This window comes from Pongo pygmaeus, chromosome 1 (assembly GCF_028885625.2).
Source record: "Pongo pygmaeus isolate AG05252 chromosome 1, NHGRI_mPonPyg2-v2.0_pri, whole genome shotgun sequence".
NCBI lineage: Eukaryota > Metazoa > Chordata > Mammalia > Primates > Hominidae > Pongo > Pongo pygmaeus.
Genome location: NC_072373.2, coordinates 85,136,216 through 85,145,824, shown reverse-complemented (window position 1 = coordinate 85,145,824; position 9,609 = coordinate 85,136,216). Strand labels below are relative to the sequence as shown.

Sequence of the window (9,609 nt, the reverse complement as noted above, 5' to 3'; positions counted from 1 at the left end):
TCATGCATGAGAAATCTAACACATTAGCAGTGCTTTATTTTATTAATTAACTGATCCATTATCACCCTTGGCCCCTTGTAGAAGACTTGAGAGAATGGGATACATGATGGGCAACTTTTGATGAGAGGAGCTAGAACTGAGTTGACAGCAGTGCTGTAGGGTGTGTGTGTTGGGGGGACGGGTACATTACGAAAAACAGCTGAGATAAAAGGCAGTAAGCACACCTTTGCCTAAAGAGTTTGTAGATACCCAATAAGACAAAATAGACATGTTCACCAGTTAGGTGAAATACACTAAAAAAGTTCCTCCAGGTAGCCTTCCTAGGATGATTATTGAGTTGGGTTGAGAAGGGCTGAGGGATTGCTTAGCGTCACACAGAGCTAGTTTCTCTGGTCAGGGAGCAGGCAGGAGGTGAACTACTTTGAAAAGGTACGTTATCAGATATTCAGGATGGCAGGTGTTGATGAGAATGAACACAGTGGAGGGAGGACACAAAAGTTGCTGGCTGCCTGTTCCCACTGGCCCAGGGAAGTGATGAGCATAAAGAAAACAAATAATTGAAATGGACACAAATCAATTAGATGATGACAAATAAAAATTTTAATAGCCCAGGATGAAATGTTATTAAAAATGACTTGTCTGAGCCTGATGCCTTTAGATTTACATTTAAATGTAATTAACACTGAATGGCACTTACTGCTGTTCTCATTCTGCCAGCTGATGGTGTTCTTTAGAGCGCCGTGGAGATGCCAGGAAGCATTATCTGTAGAAAATAGTCCGTCCCTATTTTCATTCATTTGTAGTTTAACTTCCCTCATTATATTGCATTAGGAGAAAGAGCGTCGGTGCTTCCTGGTGCATCCACTCCTGCGGCTCATTTCCCCAGCTGAAATCATCATCAGCTTGAGACATCACAGCCATCTCCACAGCAACCAGCTCCATCTTGAGAGCACACTCTTCAGCTCACATAGCCTTCATTTCTCTTGTTATTTATTACTAAAATGATTTGATGTGGAAAAATAGACTTGGGTTCCTAAGACTTTGGGGCAAGTTGCTACTTCTCTTTTTCTAGAGAGATGGCTATGAAGTAAGGAAAATATGTTTTCAGAGGGAGATTGACTTGGCCCCTTGAATGCTGTCTCAAACCCTCCCCCACCACTTTTTTTTTTTTTTTTTTTTTTTTTTTTTGAGATAGAGTCTCGCTCTGTCGCTCAGGCTGGAGTGCAGTGGTGCAAGTGTGGCTCACTGAAGCCTGGACCTCTCAGGCTCAGGTCATCCTCCTGCCTCAGCCTCTTGCATATCTGAAACAAAAAGTGCTTGGGTTACAAGTATGAGCCACCATGCCCAGCCTCTACCTCTCCCTTCTATTTCAGACTCCTCATCATGAAAATGGAAAAGTCGATTCCTACCTTGCAGAATTGTTTGCAAAGATCAAATAATTAATGGATGCAGGTGCTTTATGTGCATGATAGTATTTTATTTACAAAGTAAAAGCTATTGTTCTTGTGTTATAATCCACTCCAAAATTTGATGACTTAAAACAACAATTTTTTTGATCTCGTATAGTTCTGTGAGTTGATGGGGCTCAGCTGGGGTTCTTCTGCTGGCCTTGCTTGGGGTCTCTTATGTGGTGCAGTCAGATGCAGCTAGGACTGAAGTCGCATGGGCTCAGTGGAAATGTTGGAATGTCTGGGTCCCTCTCTCCACATGGTCTCAGGGCTTTACGTCTCCTTGTGGCCTTTTCACATGGTGTCTCCAGGATAGACTTCTTACAAGGCAGCTAAGGGTCCCCAAAAGCACAAAAGCAGTGTCTACCAAGCCTTTTAATGCCTAGGTTCTGAATTCCCAGATGATCACATTCAGTTTCCTTCTGTTTATTCAATCGGGTCACAGGCCAGCAGAGTTGGAAGGCGGGAGGGAACTGCACCAGGGCAGTAATATCAGGAGGCATGGCTTATTGGAGGCCATGTCTTGGAGTCTGGGCACGATGTTTCCATTTTACTTATGAGAAAATGTAGGCTTAGAGAGTTAAGCAGCTTTCTCAGAATCACCGAGATAGTAAGTAGAACCAAGATTCAACCCGAGGCATCCTGAGTATCAGAGCTTGCATCTTTGACCTCCGGTCTATACTAACTCTTGTGTCATGAAAAATTCATAAAATAGGGTGTGGCATATATAGGGTACTTACTCATGGAATCTAATTTTATTTCCTTTCCTCTTTCTTCACCTTATTTAATAACATTTATACTATATCAGTTACTCTACTTTTTATCAAGCTTCTGTTACGTGCCAAGCACTGTGCTATAGGTACTGAAGATAGTACAGTAAACAAGACAGACCTACTCTGCCCTTGCAGCGCTTTCAGTATTTGATATTTATGTAATTAGCACATATAAGATTCTTGAGAAAGCCTCCTCTAAATGAGGGCTGGCGTTTGGGATCGGCCACTGGTCTGATAGTGATCTCGCTTTTTGTAGAGCGGCAGAGCCTGGAGGGGGAGCAGGATGGGAGGAGCACAGACCCACCATGCCTGCCTCTTGGCCTAGTGGTCTCGCAACCTGGGCTTTGGGGAGGTCATCTAAGCCTGACTTGCAGATCAAAGCACGCTAGTTAATATTCCCTAGACTGCTGGTAAAGGAGGCATTCAGTTAATAATCTGTACTTTTAAAAAGTAACTTTTACTTTTTCTGTGTTATGTGAATAATGCTTGCTCATTGGTGGAAAAGTAAGAAAACAGGTAAAAGAAAAGAAAAGAAAAAAATTCCATTATTCACTAACCAGAGGTAATAATTATTGACAATTTGGCATATGTTCTTCTTATTAGTGTTGTACCATATCAATAAATCACATTTCTATTAAGAGTATATTGTGTCAGGAACATACTAAATGTACCTATTGGTAACCAGATTCTTTTCTTTAGCAATGTATCATGAACATCTTTCCATGCCAATAAATATAATTATACATCATCAACTATACTTATTCATTATCTGCCAATATATGGATATTGTATAATTCATTAACCAGTTGCTTGTGGTTGGACATCTGATTTCTCTGCAATGAGCATTCTTGTAGCTTAATGTATGTGCACATTCTTAAACATTTGTTTGCATAAATTTCTCAGAGTGAAAACATTGAGTCAAAATCTGTGCGTTATCTTTCAAGTTTTTGACTTTTTTTCCAAATTAGGAAAGATTGCATCCATCAAAGTGCTCAGCATTGAGTGTGTACCCATTTTCTTACTCCCTAACTAACATGAATGGTTTTTTAGCTTAAAAAATTACTACTAGTTTAATAAGCAAAATATGGTATCTTGTTTTAATTTGCGGTTACTTGATTAATATTGAGGTCTGACATTTTAATATCTATACTGACTAATTGTATCCTTCTTTTGTAAACCACTGGTGCCTGTCTCTCATCTGTCTGGTTTCTATGGGTGGGCTGCTTTGTCTCATATCTCAGCCCCAGTATAAGCTCCATTTCTTGTGGCTAGATGGTTCTTGTTGCCTATTTCTCCCAGGCCTTGGCTACATTTCACTTCCTTTTGCACTATTGCCCTGGGTTACCTCCCCAGGGATGGTGGTTCTGTCCCTGATTCCCAGCCTGGGGATTCATTTCCTGCTACTCATTGACTAACTACCAGGTATTCAAATCTACCTGGTGCTGACTACTGGTCTTTCAGCTAGAAACTAAAAAATTGTCTGCTTCTCGAATACCCTGCCTGTCAGAATCTGCTAATCTCCCCATCCTCTGCTGATTCCTGAGGGTAGGCCTCTCTCGTGCCAACCTGTTGCCTGTCACCTGCCTTCTTGCAGGATCCCCTCACATTCAGGTTCTGTTTCTCCTTTTTTCCTGTGTCCTCACTCCAGGCTGATGCTACACCAGGCCTAGTCCTCTGCTGTTAACCTCATTCTTTCCAACTATGAATACACTGTCTATTCCCATTTTAGCATGTGAGAAAAATAGAAACCAGGCAGACTGGCTTATCCATAACAGCATGGCAAATAAGATAATGGTATTATCTGTCCACAGGGGTGTCTTAATCTGAGGTCTAGATTTTAGGAGGCTTGTAAAATTCTTACGATCTCATAATTGTATGTTTATTTGTATCTATACTTTTTGGAAGAACAGGTCCTTAGTTTTGTAAGATTCCCTAGGACTACTGATCCTCAAAACATCTACTGCATAGCCAAGAGGCATTACTGGTATTGCTACTACAGCCACCACTTTCACTAATACTACTATTGATAATAAAATGAGTGCAAAAGCAAGATATAGAACATACAATTTTGGAGGAAAATAGCTGTCAGTGAAAAATGTTCTTAAATCAACTTTTTAGGTCACCTGAACAGCTTTCTAAAAGGACCTGTCCAATCTCTATCTCGGGTTCTATGAAGCTCTAAAGTCTTTGGGCCCAATAGCTACAACAGTCACCTAATAAAAGTCTGCATGTCCTGAGATAATGGTGCAGGATCATGCTCCGCTCTGTCTTCCCTGTTGTCAGCAGCACTCTCAGACAGTTGTTGAGGAACTTCCAAAGGCAATACCTGTAAGAAGAAAAGAGAAAAATAGCTGCAGCACTTCCTATCTGAGCAGCCACATCAGCACTGCTTTAATTAACATGAAGAACTGGAAATGATCGTTACTGACCGTGAAGAGGTAAAGGGTGTGCAGGATGAGGAAGGGCACAAGGCACACAGGATGAGAGCAGTGCTAGCATCATTAAATCCTGCCTGCATCGCTAAATCCTGCCTACTGGACACTTTCTGGGGTCACATGTATTTCTTATTCTGATCCCAATGGACATTCAGCTAGAAAATCTGGGTTTGAGGCTCCTATCTGCCACTCACAATTGTGTGACTTCAGAGGAGTCAGAAAGAGTTCCTTCTTTCCCTTTCCAGAAGGAAGCCTTCACTTCCTCACCAAAAAAAAAAAAAAAAAAAAAGAAAAGGAAGATAAAAAAAGAAAAACAAGAAAATAAAAAAGATTTGGGCAAAATGGTTTCTGAAGTCCATTCTTATTCCATCAATTCAATAATTGTATTATTCTTTAAAATATTATGTCTGCAATCTTAATTTTTTTAGAAAAATAGTAGTGATATCCTGAAAGATAACTAAAAGGGATGACCAAGAAGGACTGATATAAAAATGGTGGATTAGGATAGTCCATCCCTCATTTCCCCAGGGAAACATCAAAAAACAAACAGAAACTGGCTAAAATACAGGACCTTACAGGAGTTCTGAAAACAGTCAAAAGTCTACAGCAACCAAGCAAACATTTAATCAAGGAAAAGCTACATTCAAAATAGGAGGCAAATTCATGGTGATTCATTTGCCTTTCCCCTCCATCCTCCCCAGCATGGTACAGTGGGCCTGGAGGAGGGGCAACCCAGTTCCCCATTCCCTTCTTTCAATCAGAAGAGCAGAGAAGACCTGAGTTGCAATGTCCAACACGTCTGGGAGCTCCACGAAGGATGGTTCTCTGTCTCACCCAAGCTGGAACTTAAGTAAGAAGTGGCAGGGCTGCTCATGAAAGCTGCGAGAGACTACAGACCACAGATCCACAGAGCTGTTTTTCCAAATAACCAATTTTCAACAAAAATTACAAGGCTTACAAAGAAATAGGAAAACATAGCTTGTTCAAAGGAAGAAAATAAATTGGCAGAAATCATCTCTGAAGAAGCACAGACATTTGACTTATAGACAAAGACTTTAAAACAACTGTTTTAAATATATTCAAAAAGCTAAAAGAAAGCACAGTGAACTAATGGAAGTCAGCAAAAATCAATATATGAATAAAATGAGAATGTCAGTGTTTCTTGTATCCATATGTGATTTTGTTATTACTTGTCTCACTTTCTTTCCACAGGCAAGTATTATAGGCACAAAATTAAATCTAGGTTACAGTGACATTCCAAGTTGTATTCACTGTACAGTAGTCCCCCATTATCGGCAAAGAATAAGTTCAAAGACCCCTAGTGGATGCTTAAAGCTGCAGATTGTACAGAACCCTATATACACTGTTTATTCCTATATCATAATGGGCAGGTATCACACAGAGCATATATACACTGGAAAAAGGAATTGCTCACGCCCTGGGTGGCACGGAGCAATATTTCATCATGGAACTGAGAACAGCGTGCAATTTTAAACTTATAAATAGTTTGTTTCTGGAATTTTTTATTTAATATTTTTAGACTCCAGTTGATCACACGTAACTGAAACCATGAAAACTGAAACCATGAATAAAGACGGACTGCTGTATCTTCTACATTTTGGGAACTATGCTAGGTACATTATATACTTTGTATACTTTTTTACTTAATTCACCCAACAGCTCTACAAAGGTATTATGATCATACTCCTTTACAGACAACGGTCATATAATTCTTTTATGCCCTCTTGATATCTGAGGTCATTTCTGGCTGCAGAGAAATTTCTGGAGGTTATCCCCACTACTTCCCCACAATTGGCACCATTGTCTCCTCACCCATGTTTAAGCCTCTTTTCCGTGATGCCCATCCTAACTAAGCTCCTCTGTGCTCTATATCCTATGCACCTTTGTGTAACCCTTTTACTTTGTAAGATGCATTTCTCCCCTCTTACAACCAGGGCTGCGAGTGTCAAAAGGTTCATGCAAATAATGACTGGATGGTGGTTTCTGGACAAGGCAGATTATTAGAACTATCCCAAGAGACTTTTTAAAAATACAGATTCTTAAACTCCGCTCAAGATCTGATCAGACTCTCCAAGAGTGAGGCCAAGGTTTTGGTGTGGGTAAACTCTCCTGCAGATAATGTCGGTGTCAATCAGGCTTTGGAGAACTGCTATGGGGACTCCGAGCAGATTGCTCTTGGTACAGGGAAAGTTTACCCACAGCAGCAGTCAGAGAAGACTCAACTGAGGAAGTCAAACTCCACTTGGTTTTTAAGGACACATGAAATTCAGATAAATGATGATGATTGAGAGGACATTTCATCCTTGCACAGGGGCCATGCTAATCTTCTCTGTATCCTTCCAATTTTAGTATATGTGATGCTGAAGGGAGCACTGAAAGGGCATTTCAGACAGGATAGATGTTAAACAGGATACAGAGGCAGGGAAACACATGACCTATTAAGAAATAATGGAAAAAGTTAGTCAAGGAGTAATCACTGTTCCTGATGCTTGCCTCCATGTAGACAGAGTTCTGTTAGAGTAACAGTCCTGGCCTCTCTTTATCCCTTCATTCATTCCACCTCAGTGCAGTTTAGGGAAGTTTAGCCTGTGCTTCCCAGCACCTGCCCTTCCTCCTCTTTGGGAGTCAGCTGCTTGGGGACAAGACAGGAGCTACACTGCTCCCCCATGTCATAGCTTTCAGGAGCAGGTTCTGCTCCTGCATCCAACACTACCTGAGGCTAGATGGGTAGAAACTTGGGGTTTCAGTATTAATTACTCTACTAGCCTGAAGTTATATGCCACATTCTTCAATATTAATGTCTTAGTTCAGGCTGCTATAACAAAGTAACAGAGACTGAATGGCTTGTAAACAACAGATCTTTATTTCTCACATTTCTGCAGGCTGGAAATCTGAGATCAGGGTTTCAGCATTGTTAGTTCTACTGAGGGCTCTCTACCAGGTTGCATACTGCCGACTTCTTGAATACTTACATGTCAGAAAGAGGGTGAATGAGCTCTCTAGGGTCCCTTTTATAAAGGCATTAATCTCATTTGTAAAGTCTCCACACTTATGACCTGATTACCTCCCAAAGGCCTTACCTCCTAATACTATCACATTGGGAGTTAGGATTTCAACATATGAATTTGTTGAAAATGTTCAGTCCATTGCAATTAGCCACTTAGAAAATAAAGGTAATATGTTCATCTCCTTTCTACCTTACTCATTTACTTCTTTCTTGTCTTAGAACTCAGCTAAGAAAGAATGGTGCTATTTATTAAGTCCTTCAATCCCCCAACAGGACAACAGTGTTGAAAAAGAAAGATGAGGTCAGATTTAAAAGCACCTAGCATGCCAAACTTCATACAAGGGGTTCTTAAATTTCTTGAGGTCACAGAGTTTTTTGAGGCTCTGATAAAAGTCATGAGCATTCTCCCCAGCTAAAGATATATTATCAGAATTATCAGGGAGGTTCTTTTAAAAAAATACAGATTCCCAAATCCCACCCAAGATCTCCTGAGTCAGTTTCTTCAATGGTGTAACATGCATTTTGATGTGGGTAAAGTCTTCTGCAGAGAATTCTGATATTCATTTAGCATTACATTCTATTTCAGGGTATCCATACATTTCCTGAAGCCTATCCATGGCTGTTTTTTCCCAATGTTAAGAACTCTAGCTTTAGGCAACAAGGGCAATTGTGTTCCAGGCATGACAAAAGAGACATGGCAGGCTTAGTGATGTGGTTCTGATAGTGATGTGGGCATTTCGTCTTAATATCTAAATTGACTCTACAAAGAATTATAAGCTTGAAAGAGCAAAAAGGTCCTCCTTCTTGAACTTCCTTGGTGGAATCCATGGCAGATCTGTGCAGGCCTCTGGGAGCCTGACGGAAAGAGGCTAACCACCCCTGTACTGGAGAACACTGGGAAACACAAGGGTTCTGTTGTTTTGGGATTCCTATGGCTCCATGACATGGCTCTCATGTCAGATGATGGGTTACGAAATAAATGGGTGATGTTATACTTGGCTTTTCTCATTAGCATTTCTTTTGCCTTTACATTCCCCCTACTCCCCCCAAAAAACTCCCACCAAATCGCAGCTGCTTCTTCCTTAACCTAAAGCACAAAATGCTAGCAATTTTGGAAATGGAAACACGCTAGTCTGTCCAGAAATCTCCAGAGCATTGTAGACTAATACATTAAAATTAAAGGGAAACAGAAGCCATCACTGCAAATTGCAACATTATTGTTCAAGCTAAGATCGTCCTAATTATAAACTAGCATTTTTATAGATGTCACAGGGGCTGTTTTAGTGCTGCTTTGCTGATGCTAAAAAGATAGTGTGGAATTGTGATCAGGGATTCTCACACTACTGTCTAACTGGAGGAAACAAGAGTTAATTAGACTCTTTTTGGCATATTAGTGAAGACAGGCTTATTAGACACATTTACAAGCTAATGATATGCCTATACTCTGCTATCAAAAAATGCATTTAAATAAACTGATTTACAGTTCAGCCATTTTCATTTCTTTAACCCACATATTCATGATTACCCACATTTAATTTACATGGAATCAGAATATTTCTGGGGCCCACTCTGCAAGGTGCTAATGATATGTTGTTCTCTGCTCATCCTGCCTTTCCAAACCTATCTTGGACCACAGGTAGCCCCCACCGTACTTGTTGTCCACTTTCTAGGTTGAATAGCCTTGATTTCCCTAAAGTCCATTGAACCAACAGTGATGGGTTTCAGAGCTGTCACTCATGAAGACTGCAAATGTGGGAGGGAGAGGGGGTAGACATGGTGGGGACAGGCAGAAGGCAGTAGCTAAATGGCTTGGGTAACTAGTGCCACATTCCTCTCCTGAGCTTCCTGGGGAAGGGAGCAAGCATGGAAGGACAGGGGCATTTCTTTCCCCTGCTCAGAAACAGAGGGCCTCCCAATGAGTCCTG

At 40.7% G+C, this 9,609-nt stretch overlaps 1 non-coding gene across 1 annotated transcript; it reads right to left on the bottom strand.

The window, feature by feature from the left end:
* Positions 1 to 6,947: 6,947 nt before the first annotated feature.
* On the bottom strand, positions 6,948 to 7,050 carry LOC129023122 (U6 spliceosomal RNA). The gene has a single exon (XR_008496682.1). It is a non-coding gene; the product is annotated as a U6 spliceosomal RNA (small nuclear RNA).
* Between the last annotated feature and the right edge of the window lie 2,559 nt (positions 7,051 to 9,609).